The 14848-nt window shown below is 30.9% G+C and overlaps 1 protein-coding gene and 1 long non-coding RNA gene across 5 annotated transcripts in view; both read right to left on the reverse strand.

Moving 5' to 3' along the window:
* LOC143083515 (uncharacterized) overlaps positions 1-14848 on the reverse strand; it is a 344761-nt gene that overhangs the window by 283602 nt on the left and 46311 nt on the right. The gene's annotated exons all lie outside the window — the stretch shown is intronic.
* On the reverse strand, positions 1589-12553 carry LOC143083514 (uncharacterized). 4 transcript variants are annotated; one of them, XR_012980754.1, is made up of 5 exons: positions 12375-12553; positions 9002-9166; positions 8094-8194; positions 5518-5630; positions 1589-2906 (listed from the first exon to the last, which is right to left on the reverse strand). It is a non-coding gene; the product is annotated as an uncharacterized LOC143083514 (long non-coding RNA). The 4 variants fall into 4 exon arrangements; XR_012980752.1 differs by having other exon boundaries at positions 9002-10219; XR_012980753.1 differs by lacking the exon at positions 12375-12553 and adding an exon at positions 10090-12346.

Consider the following 14848-nt stretch of genomic DNA (forward strand, 5'->3'; position numbering starts at 1 on the left):
GGAACAACAGACAAAACTTACAGACTGTATCTAGGAACAACAGACAATACTTTAATACAGACAATATTTACAGACTGTATCTATGAACAACAGACAATACTTAAGACTGTATCTAGGAACAACAGATAATACTTACAGACAGTATCTAGGAACAACAGACAATACTTACAGACAGTATCTAGGAACAACAGACAATACTTACAGACTGTATCTAAGAACCATAGACAATGCATATCAGGGTTTGCCATTTGTAAATTATTTGAATTTGCAGTGCAGTTGTCTTGTGTACATTTGCCTTGCATTTTTTATCATCCATATTGAACTCCGGCTTGTTTCGTGTACATGCCTTATATCTTTTATTATTTATATTTTACCAATTGTCTCTTTTTCATTTACAAGTCTTACATCTGTCATTATCTATATTTAAATGAATTAGACTAATGTCTTTCTTTATCTGCTTGTAAAGACAGTCTGCGCCAAAAACTTTTTCATTTACTAGTCCGTAAACTAAAAATCAAAACTTGTCCCTATATGACTCTATAAAATTTTGAAAATTTACTCTAGTTTGAATCAATATTTACTAGTCTGGGTTATCGGATTAGTGGCTAACGGTGCTGACTACTTTAAAGATACAGTAAAAGTACATTTGATAGGCAAAAAAAAATCATTTTTGATTTCTAAAAACAAACAAGAGTGCACACGCTGGAATGTCTCATATGCTTTACTGACCATTGATTTTATGGTCTTTTAGATTAAGGTTTCACTACAAGTATCACTGACAATTCATATTTTACATAAATCCTGTTAGACACACATGCACATCTAACAATAATTCAATATACCAAATATATTTGACCTATTGCTTAATATAGTACTTGAAAAAAGACCAAAACACAACAAACTTAACATTGACCAATGAATCATAAAAATTAGATCAAGGTCAGATGAAACCTGCCAAACTGACATGTTCCCCTTTACATACATAACATATAGTTGACCTGCTGCGTCCAATATTTTAGAAATAATAAATAATGATAATAAATAAGCAAGTCTGCAAGATATACAAACAGAGACAACATTATCTCTAATGAGATTTTAACTGACATAATAATGGATCTAATCACAGAACTTTAAGGTCAAAGTCACAAGAATCTGGTCTGACTGAAATGTAGATCTTTGAAAAAGACACACTGACAATATCTTAGAATCACAGACAATTCATACATGTATACATGGAGACTCTTTTTAAGAAAACCATATAACTCACAGATTGTATCCTGTTCTAGTTTTACTTATAAAAAAATAGGTGAAAATAGTAAAGTCATCATTTAATAAAAAAATAATTTCACACAAAAAGTCATGCTTAGCTACAATACTAAGTTCAATTCAGGCTTTGTGTTGCACTCAATTCCTTCTGTAAAGAGGAAATGAACTTTAAATATGATAGTTGAAGCAATTTTCTCTCTGTTTTCTATCTTTTGCTGTTTTATTTTCTATATGATGCAAGTTATATTTAAACTCAATATCTATTACTGGAACAGCCTTCCTTTTAATAAACATATTGGATACAATCAAATCAATCTAAACATGTTTTATTAATTTTATTCTTTATTATAAAACTTTAAATTTTCTAAATTTGTATATATATAAATATATGTAAATGTAAATAAAAACATTATCATAAATATCTAACAAGAAAATTATCTATACATTAGTGACATGCATAAAGCACAATTTATATTTATCATGCATAATATCATGGTACAAAACAAAATAGACAAAAAAATAACCTATTAAAAAATATGGAGCAAGAGGGCACAAAGTGTTTTTGAGAGATTTTTTTTAATAGGAAGACAAATTCAATAGATATCTTTATATTATATTAATCTTTTATAGACCAAGTAAATTTATCAACAAATTTACAAGTTTCAAAAATTAATAATGAACAAACCAATTTATCTTACAAAAAGACACTGTTTAATACGTTTTCTTTTATACATTTAAATAATTATGAATTAATTAATTGTGACTTTTTGACTGAGGCTTGTTACTCTAAGTCCTATGGCTTTTTTTTGTTTTTCAACACATATTGTCAACAATCAACAAACACAAATATGATTAGTCAATTCCAGTTTATATATTCATCTTAATTTAAAGTACAATTATTTGCAACAATGAAGTATTAGCATATCATAATCATTATGTATGTTTTTCTGTACATGTATTTATGACATTTAAAAATCACGTTTTGAGGTATATTAAATTATATGATAAACACATCCTCTATGCAATGAAGACAATCCCAATAAAAATAATAGGATTTAGAACTAACCTTTATTATACAAAAAAAAATCACTGTTGTGACACAAACTTTTTTTTTGTATGGAGTCTTAATAATTTGTTTATATTTTAGAAATTTATATTTATTTATGCCAAGACTCTCTAATCTTTTCAGAGAGGCATTCATAGTGGACTGTCCTTATGGCATATATTTTTTTCATAACTAAATATAATTGGGGTGGATTAATACTACACATATCAAGAAATAATAAAAACACAGGTCATACTTACAAGGTATTCAAGAATGACATCTTAATCCTAAGAAATAAAAAAACAAAACAAAGTAACCTTACTAAAAACCATCAATAGTTGTCAATAGTACTGACGTAGGAAAAGGTATAAAAAAAAACCAATTACAACATATCTAAAAAGGAGCAATTACAAAACAGATCGGTATATTAAAACAATACATTACATAAATTTACATAACTCTATCGTAGTGGTAAAATATCAAACATAAGCTCAAAACTAAGTGCAATAAAACAAGTCTTCTCTGTTCTTTAAAGCCATTCTTGCCCTTCACTCTTTGACACTTGTATGGCAAGCACTAAGAAGTCTTGATAAACCTAAAATACATTTTTTTTTTCATGTAAAATTCACAAAAACTGGTTCAATTATTGAAATAAACATACATTATAAAATGAAAAAAAAAGTTGAACTGTTCAGATCACATTCCAGATAACTGACTTTTCCAAAGATATATTAAGTCAAGTTGGAATGATGTCTTAGTTCTGGTTTTAGGCATGTTGCAAAAAATCTCTTTTTTGGTTTAAAATTTTACAAAGTATAATGCAATATTATATGACTGGAACATCTTAAGCTTGGAAGTTGGATCAAGCTATCAAAAAATTAAGTGTGATAAAGTGTATTTAAATTAAAATAAATATATTCTTTTAAAATCAAGGGCAGATAATTACATTGATTTGATAGGACACTTTGAGTTTTGTATTTATTTTTAAAGAACAGAAGGCAGAGGCCCCCTATTTTTATTTGATGTTTCAAATGTTCTTATAAAAAGTAATTCTCTGATTAAATTTAAATGTAATGCAACTGGGTGAGTATCGCAACAATAAAAACTTGTATTCTAGTTACTAAAACATAGATATGTTAAGACTCCTGATTCACCTGTACTTTTGTGGAGATCTAACTTCGTAATATATGTAAAGAATATAACAAGGACTTTTGTGATCCTAGTTTGAAACAAGAGTGAACACAGAACAGCATGGATAGTATTTGCCATTCTGAGTGTATTGCATAAAACTAGGAGTCAACCCACTAAAGGATACCCCACCCCATTCCAATTCATCTTCTGAAATATTTCAGACAAATATGATTTTCCTTCATGCACATTCCCTGGCGGTGTACTGCACTTGATATAAAATTTCAACAATATTGATAAAGCAGATAAGGAGAACATCCACTTATCTTACTAAACACTGTTGCAACATATTGCAACATTAAACAATTAAGATCCATTTCCCCCTTAAAATATTTCAGACCAGGATTATTTCCTTCATATACATTCTCTGGTGGTGTCAGTCTACTGTGTAAATTTACATCAATATCCATCAAGGTAATTAAACATAGTTGCACTTACAGGTCCTGTTGCCACTTATTGCAATATTAAACTAATTAGGTTCAATTATCTCCCTTGAAAAGTATTGGATCTGGACTATTTCCTACATACTCAAGTCTTAGGTTGTGTACTGCAACAGTGTTAAGTTTCAAAATCAATCAATGCAAATAATGGAACTAGGTGAGTATTTGAGTTGCACTTACGAGACCTGTTGCCACTTATTGCAATGTTAAACTAAGTAAATTCAATTATCTCCCTTGAAATAATTTAGACTCTGTAAAGTTTCATCTTATTGGTACATACATTACGGAGGAGTTAAGTTTACAAGACATATGAAACAGACAGACAGACAGAGTGATTCATATATTCACTCCAAAAACTTTGTGGGGTTTATAATAAGTACAAGATTATATCATGTCAGGAGTCACTTTAAACAATTATCTTCAATAGAATTAGCATACAGTACAGAGAAACAATTATTTCAGAATTATTTCAGTATTTTTTAAAATTTTGGATTCAGAAGAATAAAATGCTACAAGTAGCGAAATTTCACCAAAGTTTCATGAGAATTCAGTGGCGGATCCAGAACTTTTCCTAAGGGGGGGCCCACTCCAGTCATATATCAGTGATTCCCTATATAATCAACCAAATTTTTACCACGAAAGGGGGGACCCGGGTCCCCCAGGGCCCCCCTGGATCCGCCTATGGAATTGCTGAAAGTATTTTTGAGTTATTGTCCAATAACTGGAAAATTCCCCCTTTTGTAATGAATAAAACCCCATAACTCTGAACTATAAAATCTAAAATTTATATAATTCTAAAGGGACCTTACATCAATAGATATAAACAATTCACCAAAGTTCAATAAGAGCTGCTGAAAGTATTTTTGAGCTATTGTTTGAAAACCGGAAAATTCCCTTTTTTTAATGATTAAAACCCTGTAAATGGGAAACACAAAAAATTTAAAATTTATAAAAATTGAAAGGGAGTTTATGTCAAAAGATATAAACAATTCACCAAAATTTCTTGCAAGTTGGTGAAAAGTCTTTTTAAATGATTGTCAGAAAACTGGAAAATTTCCCTATTTTTAATTAATAAAACCCTATAACTCAGAAACTTAAAATCTAAAATTTATAAAAATAAAGGATCTCACCTCAATAAATATAAACGATTCACCAAAGTTTTAGGCAAATTGGTTTAAGCCTTTTTGAGTTAATGTCTGACATGTTGACGATGGATGGACAGACAACGGTATACCATAATATGTCATGTAACCAGGTCTATAACAATAACTGTGAGAAGACAGTTTTGTGTCATTTCTGAGTTGATTAAATGTTTCATAAGTTATCCCATGGAAACTGTTCATGGCAGCATGTCCAGTCTGCCTTACTTGAACAGAGTACTAACCAGTTTTCTATTGGTTAATAAAACATAAAATTTCAATGAAAATTATGTTAAAGATGAATTGAAACATTATCCAATATGCCTTAATTAAATGGATTTTGATGAAGTTGTTAAATTAAAGTGCTTGTATTTTCAGAGCAACTAATCCTAAATATACTTCAGTCTCAAACATAGCATTTTTTTGGGGTGATCGATACCATTGTAGGTCCTGGATTTCTTTCAACATCACCAGACAGCTGTAGGATTAACCTTTTGAAGTTCTTTCAGTACCTGCTTGCTAAAACCTTCACTATTGTTACTTCATTACATCCTGAAACAATAAACATATAGATATATATTTGTATCATATATGTAATATTAAAAACAGTAGTTTTATATAGAATGAAATTCAAAACAGTGTGGCTGTGGCCATTGATTGACACATTAAATTCATCCATTGACTGGGACAATTTAGGTGAACATTTGTATGTAACGACCACTGCTCAATATGTACTTTTTAAAGACACTTAAACTATGGGATCACCAAAGGTTCTCAACACCTTAATAAAGTAATTCGAAAAAATAATCAGAAATAACAGGATGTTTCGATTGATATCAATTATATAAATCAAAACATAAAGGTTATTCCTGATTAATTTTTCGAATTATTTTATAATTAAAGTCGTTAAGAAACCTTTGGGGACCCCACAGTTTAAATGTCTATCGTAGGTACGTAGTGAACAGTGGTTGTTGCAGACGAACGTTCACGTAAATTGTCCCAGTCAATGGATGAATTTAATGTGTCAATCAATGGCCACAGCCACACTGTTTTGAATTTCATTCTATTTGATAAATAGCCTGCTGTTTAATCTGTATTGCTCAACTTTGATGAGTACCCTTTATCACACTCCTACTCGGATTTCACCTTTGTGACAGTAGTGATTCAGACAAAATAAAACGGTCATTAGGGCATGAAGCCATTTATTGAATTGCATCATTGTTTGGCATGTTATGTCACAGACATCAAGCGTTCATATTCTGGCACACGAAATGCAACTATAAAAAAGATCTCAATGAAATACCATACAAAACACACAAAAAATAAAAATAAACAAAATAATTCTATGAACAACATGACTCAAACTGTAAGGTAACACAGGTGCTTCCAATAAATAATTAAGCATTTCTCTTTAACGCTTTCAAAACAGAACTAAATCTCAGGTGCTAGGGGTCAGAAAGCAGTTGATATTCACTCTCCTGTTTAAATATATGATAAAGAGTACAAAACATGACGAAATCCGTATCACATGCCATACAAGATATCTTATATAGTTACAAAGATATCTTATACAGTTTATAAGATATCTCATATAGTTTAGGAGATAATGATGATAAAATTGAGAATGTGTCAAAGAGACAACAACCGGAATATAGAACAGACAACAGACAACGGCAGAAGGTCATTTACACATCAGACTGTGCTGGCTACCCAAACTTTAGATACACCAAACCAGACCCTTTTCAGAAACATGCAATATGTGGTTTCAATTTTAGAATTCATTTATACATTTCAATGTGTTCTACAAGGATCGCCAGTACTATATACACCTTTCAAATAAAACTCAATTACCAAACTATATTCTATATATTTTGATATTTACATCTTAGTTATGCCTATTCTGTTTTAAATACTTTCTACTTTCAAGTATGTTTTTTTCTGGCCCAATTTGGTGGTGGTACATGTTTATATAAAGTCTATCTGAATTTTTTGGCTAAAAATTCTGCTCAAACCAATGCTTAGGGCTATCTTATACTTGCAGTGATTATTTTTTTTGGCTCTGTGTTTAAGGCTTTAATACTGATAATAGTTAAGAAAAAGTGCAATAAAGCCCTGATCCTTTGATTTTTGTGTGTGCTTATAGAGCCTTGAAAACAAATAAAATCCTGTGGACATCCATACTCTTATTATGTGAAGAAACATCCTACTATATATCCTACTAAGCTGTATCTCAAAAACTGTAGGAGGAGAAAGCCGGAAAAAAAAATGTACTCTTATAGAGAAAAACAGACAGTGGGATAGACAGGGTTAATTAATTGAGCCTTTACATTTTTTAAGATTTAGTTTACCAAAAAAATAATGAGACAAATGTCAAAAAAATATAATAGGCACAACAACTGTGCAAAAAGTCATTGGCCTAAGTGTTTTGGGGCTTATACAAGACAAATCTCATAATATGAGATTTCTTACAACAACAAAATATACGCTAAATTTCACATTAATATAATATACACATTGCACTCCTTCCTAAACATTTTGAACATATATATCAATAAAAACAAATACTGATTTTAAAGAATCACATTAAATTCCTTACAATACCAAATCCTTAAAAATAAGTTTTTCTCAGAGGATTTGCATTTATATGAGGTCAATATTGCAATACTTTTAGAAATTGTTGACTACGGTACATTTGGTTGTGGATTGAGAGTTGTCTCATTGATAACCAAACCACATCTTTTTTTTTTTATAAAGTATCATTCCTCCCTTTAAGATTATTATAGAAAATAAATGGTGATATGATGTTGTCAACTACATAATATGGTAAACAGACTTTTTCTACTATTCTATAAAGCTGGAAAAGTCTCACCCATAATATAAAGACTATGTTATCCTTTAAAGTTTTGCTACAGATCATATCATTAATTGAAATTTATGCACTTCACAATAAGCATGATTGAAAGTTTGTCAAAGTAGCAATGAACATTACGTTAGTCATACAAGAGAAAAGCATACCTTTCTTCTCAACATCAGAAATAGGACTAAAAAAAAAGCTTGATCACAATTGTTGTCTTTTCTTTGAGCACATAGACCAACTCTTTTTGGGACATATATCCCTATAAAAAGAAAGTTAAAATGGAGACTTTAGTTATCCCATAAGTTAACTATAAGTGAAAACAAATACATAATTTAACTAGGGTATGTAGAAAACCCTACATTAAACTTGCTCTACAAAACACTGTCAAGAATATTATTTTGTCTATACCATTATTAGTTATTCCATGTGAAGGACAATTTTTTTTTTTTAAATAGTATTGTAATACTAAACTCTAGTTACTAACTAAATAGTAACACATTATTCATTTTTTTTTAAATTAATTTCATTGAAAAAACTGTTCTGCTTGTCCTTCTCCAAATAATAAGTCTTGACATGAAGATGCATGTAAAACTAATAGAATAGGCTGGACAAAATGCTGGAGGTCATGCACATTAAGTTTAAAGGTAAATTGGGAATCTGTATACTGTCATAATATTATTGAACTATTAACCCTTTTAATCAGTACAATAAAATAAAAATGTCTTCCATAATAAGTTAATATCCTTAATCATCTAAACATCTTCCTCTTATGTCAGCAGAAAATAATACAATTATTGATATAGCTATTCACATTCAAATCATGCAAAAAACTGTAAATATGGTACATATGGACCAGTAATTCTATAGATTGAAATTGCCTTAGTACATCAGCACCTGTATACAAGTATCTGAGTATGTTTTGAAAATGTAAAAGATTAGTTTCCCATGTTAACTTACTGGTGATTCAGTAAAAACAAAAATTATTGAAGCAACAATACCTGTGACCTGTCTCAAACCTACTTTTATTCAATTTTTGCTTAAAAGTATCATTAACATCTCATATCACCTTGTAAGGGAAAAGTAAGAGTGTGCATTGAAACTGAATCAATGCCACTTTCCTCTTTTTGCTGGATCATGTGGATGTTGAATCTTCCAGTCTAGTGTGTGGTCTGTTTCGGGCAAAAACTATCTAATCTTTGGTGGATTTTTAGTAAAGCAGATTCTTTTCATTCTACAATAAATAAACAAATTTCAATATATGTTCTATTTGTTTTATATGCAATGTATCAAGTTTCATTAAAACCATTCACATTGAGAGTTTTGCTTAAAAGATACTACAATAAGTCTTCAATTATCTCCCTTTTATAAATTATGACTCAAATAAATGGGGAATATGTCAATGGGACATAGATGATGCACCCTATGCATATCATATAAAGTTATAAAGGGACATAACTGAAGAAGAGTAAAATTGACCCTACCCAAATGTGCATGTTGATTTGCGGTGTCAGATCAGTATTGTGTATAAGTTTTATTACATTTGTTTGAGACTAACTTATGTTTGAGAAAGGAAGCAAAAATTCAGCATTTATTTCCATTTTTTATGCTTATTACCACAAAATACTTTTGTTACACAGCATAGTTATGATCCATTTGTAAACTTTGGGAAGTACGGATGTGCAAAAGGATGTAGACATACAGCCGGACACGGGTAGAACTTTGTGTCCCCTCATCATTTCAAGGTATAAGAGGAAAAACCTTGCAAGACGATCTCAAAACAGACAGACCAACATGTATCATGATTCCTATGTTATCGTAGTTTGTTGTGGTATTAGTTAAGAAATAGTTCATGGAAGCCAAAGATTGTTGGAAATTTACACATGGCCTGGGCTGAGATATTCAAATTTTATCCTGAGCGTTAGCGAGGAATTAAATTTATGAATTTCAGGCCATTTGTAAATTTCCAACAATCTATGGCTGCCATAAATTATTTTGATTCTAATAGGATAAATACGGTCATTAAAAAATTGAAGTGAGGGTTGGTATTTTGTGTGTTTGGCTGTTCTTTTTTATTCCTTGTTAGATCAAGCTCAAACATTCTAATAAATCTGTAGCTTGCATGGATTATTTCGTGAATAACTGCTCGAATAAAACCTGTTTAATTCTTTTACTTCTCAATCCCAACATTTGCCATCTTTAATTTACATGTGTTTCTCGTAAGCGACTGTCAAATTCAAAATTGACATTTCGTAACCAAAGAGCCGCCATGTTGACTTGCTGAAATCTGTAAATATTAGTATAATGCATCAAAATAGAAAATAAAACATATAAATACATCAGAAATCCATTTATCATACAAATTTCTATTGTTCACGTAACGGAACACCTTCAACTCTAGCGTTTTCATTTGTATGATGTCATGTTTTGAAATGACTTGAATTCGCCAAAAATATTAATAGACTTTCGCGAATTTAATTTTATTTCGATATTGTTGATTTCTCTGAACTCTTGGGCATTTATTTTTTTATTATGCATCTGAAAAAGAATAAAAGTTCTTTTGTCTTTTTTAATTGCCATTTTTAAAACAATAAAATCGGCAAAGAGTTTGCAAAGTTACTAAGGTTACAATACATGTGGATTTACGTGGGAGGTATGTTGTAACAGCCATCATTATGTACATCTCTGAGTCTGTGCTAAGTATAGATATATTGAGAATTTTATCACGGTGTTGTTTACAAAGCAAAAGCAGCACGTTATATTAGAATTAGTTGTAGATCTTGATACTGTACTGAGAAGTGTTACAAACAAAATTTGATTTGAAATACTGTACTTTCATTCCACTGAGCATTCATTCCGGGTATAACTGTTTAATATTGGATGTAAATAGTGTGAAAGAATCGATTTTTATAGCATTGTTCAGTTGATATAATACCAGTTTATTGTTTACATATATTAATGGGTTAAAATTAGAATGATTTTCAAGGAACCAGTTTACAATCTAGCAAATAATATTGATGATGGTGAGGAAGATATTTTATAACTCAAAATACTTGTATCTATGATCAGGACATTAAACTTGATATAAACCTAATGTTTAGAGCAGATTTGTGCAGAAGCTAACAAAACCTTTAAACAGACTTATTAAGAAGGGATATAGTTACGATACTGTTGTCAGGTCATTAAAAATTACATATTTTGGCTTTAATATTGATTCACTTATAGGGTCTTTGCATCAGAATTAAACACATTCATTTAAAAATCAGTTTTGACATGACACAGGTTATGTTCTCATATATTTCATGATGGTATAATACTAAACCCTTAATGGGAGGGATTGTGCCTGATATTCATATGATGAAGACATAATCTTTCATTCAGTTTAATTGAGGTCTGGAGCTGGCATGTCAGTAACTGCTAGTAGTCTGTTGTTATTTATGCAGTACATGTATTGTCATTTTGTTTATTTTCTTATGTTACCTCTTTTGACATTGGACTCGGACTTCTCTTGAACTGATTTTAACTGTGGGTATTGTTATGCATTTACTTTTCTACTTGGCTATAGGTACCTGTCACAAGTCAGGAGCCTCTGGCTTTTGTTAGTCTTGTATGATTTTTAATTTTAGTTTCTTGTGCATAATTTGGAGTTTAGTATGACATCCATTATCACTGAACTAGTATATATATTTGTTTAGGGGCCAGCTGAAGGACGCCTCCGGGTGAGGGAGTTTTTCGATGCATTGAAGACCTATTGGTGACCTTCTGCTGTTGTCTGTTTTATGGTTGGGTTGTTGCCTCTTTGACACATTCCCCATTTCCATTCTCAATTTTATTGTTCTTACAGAAAGTTTCAATTACAGAGGCATCCTTAACTAGAGCAATCATTACAGTATAAAATCACTAGTGTAATCATCCCTGGTTTCAAAACACTAGCGTGAACATTCCTTGGACGAAAACTGTATTGTTTACATCAATCAACTATGCAGGATTCAAATACACCATAAATCCTCCAAATAAAGTACACTGGCAGAATCAAACCACTGTTACATAACCACAGCCTTGCATTATAGGACTAGTTGCATGGTCTACAGTTAGTTATTCTATACCAGCTGAACCCTTATTATATTAAAATTAAGTTTTAGTGGCAGCGATTCATGCAACATAATTCTGCAAGTTTTGTGCAAAAAACAGATAAACGTTCTGCAATATAATGTGGGCTTCTGGATCTCTGAGTGTGGTGTTATCAATAAATAAACTATGTCTTGGTAAGCTTGCATTTAATGTAGCACCATTCTCATATTATCCCTGATAAACAAATGTATTTTTTCATGTTGTTTTGCCTTCAACTTTTGAGGGGGAAGTTTTTGCACTTGCAGTAAGACATATGCATTTCATTTTAATATTTTGGAGTAGATAGATATAACATTTCTCTATTAATCAACCTGATGAAAGCAGTTTTCTGTCTCCTGTTATAAATTGTCCCACTTTCTAGGCCAGAATTTACCAGTCAAAGTGAAAGTGAAAGTGAAATTGACTAAACGGAAAATAAATTTCACAACTTCCGGTCCAAACGTATGAAACAATTCCGGACAGTACCACTGCCACTGTACATTTTGCTATCGGCCTCGAGAGGTTGCGCGTTTTGCAGTTAAAAACGACGTCGTTAATCAATATAAACGTTTGACAAATATTTATGTTTAGCAAATATAACTCAATTTTTCATGACACGTTCAATTAGATTCATAGATCTGCAGGTGGATTTTGGTTAAACAGTCAAGTTAATCAGTGTTAGAGCAACAGGCTCGTTTAATATTCTACAATAAAACGTGCTTTAAGTCAAATCAAAAAGGGACGGGACGAGGAATAGGAATTATTGGAAAAAAAACTTCGTAGTAGGTAATATGTATAATTGTTTACAAATTAAAGTATGCATTTAATTCTCAACTTACTTGAATCTTTATTTTACATGATGCACCGTTAGTCGTATCATGACAAGATGCAAAAGTTTGATCAATTAATGTAACAATGACCTCTACACCCTCTGTTTGCATGTGGCTTGAAAGTTTTGGGGTTATGATTATACAAGAAATACAATGATTGGCCAATGTTCAGCCTCTGTGTCATACCAAAATATCTGTGTTTTTTACTTGAATAAGATAACCCCATACTCAGTTTATCCTATGTGCTAACATTGTATAATTTCTGTGTTACCCTTATTGAATAGTACAACTCCATACTATATGTTAAATTTGTATCATTACTGTGTAATCTTACTTGAATAGGATAACCCCATACCGTATACTAGCATGGTTATAATACGGTGTTACTCTATTTCCATAGAATAACCCTATAACATGTGTTAACATGGTATACCATATGGTCTATTGAACAACGTAACTCCACTAACATAAGATCTATTGAAGAGGATGACACGGGTTGCATCGGGTGCCAAATCAATCTCAAACTTTCTTTAGTGGTTATAAACCTTGTGATAAAGTTTAATTGGTTTCTATTTACTGATACAAAAGTTATTATCTTGAAACTATCTGGCTTTGGCAACGTCGACGACGACGTGATAGCAATATACGACAATTATTATTTGTTTTTGCAGTCGTATTAAATCATATAGATTTATACAAATATATAATTGTGCATTTCATATCATTAAACTTTAAATAAATATCTTCAGATTACTCGAGACTGCAATTAAGATATGTTATGACCCAGTATTTTTTCAAGGAGAACCAAATATCTGTCAGGAGTATACTGTTCATTGCATTTTTTTATTTTTTTTAATTAATGTTGGTCAGCGATGTTACTCGAATTAGAATTTTGCTTAAACAATTACGATTTTCAATCTTATTTTAAAAAAGAATGGCACACCAATGTTTAGTGCAAAATAACTAGTTTGTAAATTTAAATCCTTTTTAGTATATAATTCGGACTATGCTATACATAAAAGTCAAACTAGTTCCAACAATTTCCCAATTTTTACCCCGTGAGTAGTCCATATACAGGAGAAAAAATCCCCACAGAAACAATCAAGATCCGTCGTCAAAAAACTTTCCAGAAAACAAAAAATATTCAGACATGAAATTTTCAACCCCTTACATTGATCCTAACATGGGATATGGAAATAAAATTGTAAGCAAAAATAACAGAAATCCCCAGACATTAGACACGCTTGTTTGTGAGAAGAATTAGAACGCCAATAACAACAACGAGAACAATGCACAGTAAAACAATACCAGTAGTTCTCCTTTAATATAATTATATTACAATAATATATTGACATATCGTTTTTTTTGTGCTTCTGTAACAAAAAAATTGTGTGGACCTTCAATAAAATAAAAGAAGTGCTCAGTAACAAATATCATTCCTCTTTTATGTGTTGTTGCTATCATCTGGACCTTAACACAAATTTGAATCTTTTTTCAAGGTCCATTGTTATCAAAGAAGTGCGATCTAAAAGATATCATTCTTCTATGACTTGTAGTTGATTAGAGTTTGTATCTTAACCAGACTTAATTTAGGTTAAGATGACTTTTTTTTCATGGACAATCGTTACAATCCAATAATAGTAAATCATCCTTTTTTACTCAGTTTGTTTCAATCTTTACCTAAATGCAAAACTTAGATACATGATTTTTTATTAATTGTTAGTGGCTTTGAACTAGCTGCCAGTAACTGCGAGTACTCTTAGATCAGTACTTAGTGTCTTTTTGTTGTTGGGATATACAAGTAACCGGCCACGTCCACTCTGTTTTTTGTTAGATGTAATTATATTTATATCCAACTGATAAGTTAAGCCTTTTTTTAAGGGATTTTCAAAGTTCGTTCTAATGTTGTTCTGTAACACAACTGTCACATGTTAGACGGAGGGTTAAAACCCGCCACATTCTGTATATATGTGTCT

Source organism: Mytilus galloprovincialis, chromosome 7, assembly GCF_965363235.1.
Source record: "Mytilus galloprovincialis chromosome 7, xbMytGall1.hap1.1, whole genome shotgun sequence".
In the NCBI taxonomy this organism is placed as follows: Eukaryota; Metazoa; Mollusca; class Bivalvia; order Mytilida; family Mytilidae; genus Mytilus; species Mytilus galloprovincialis.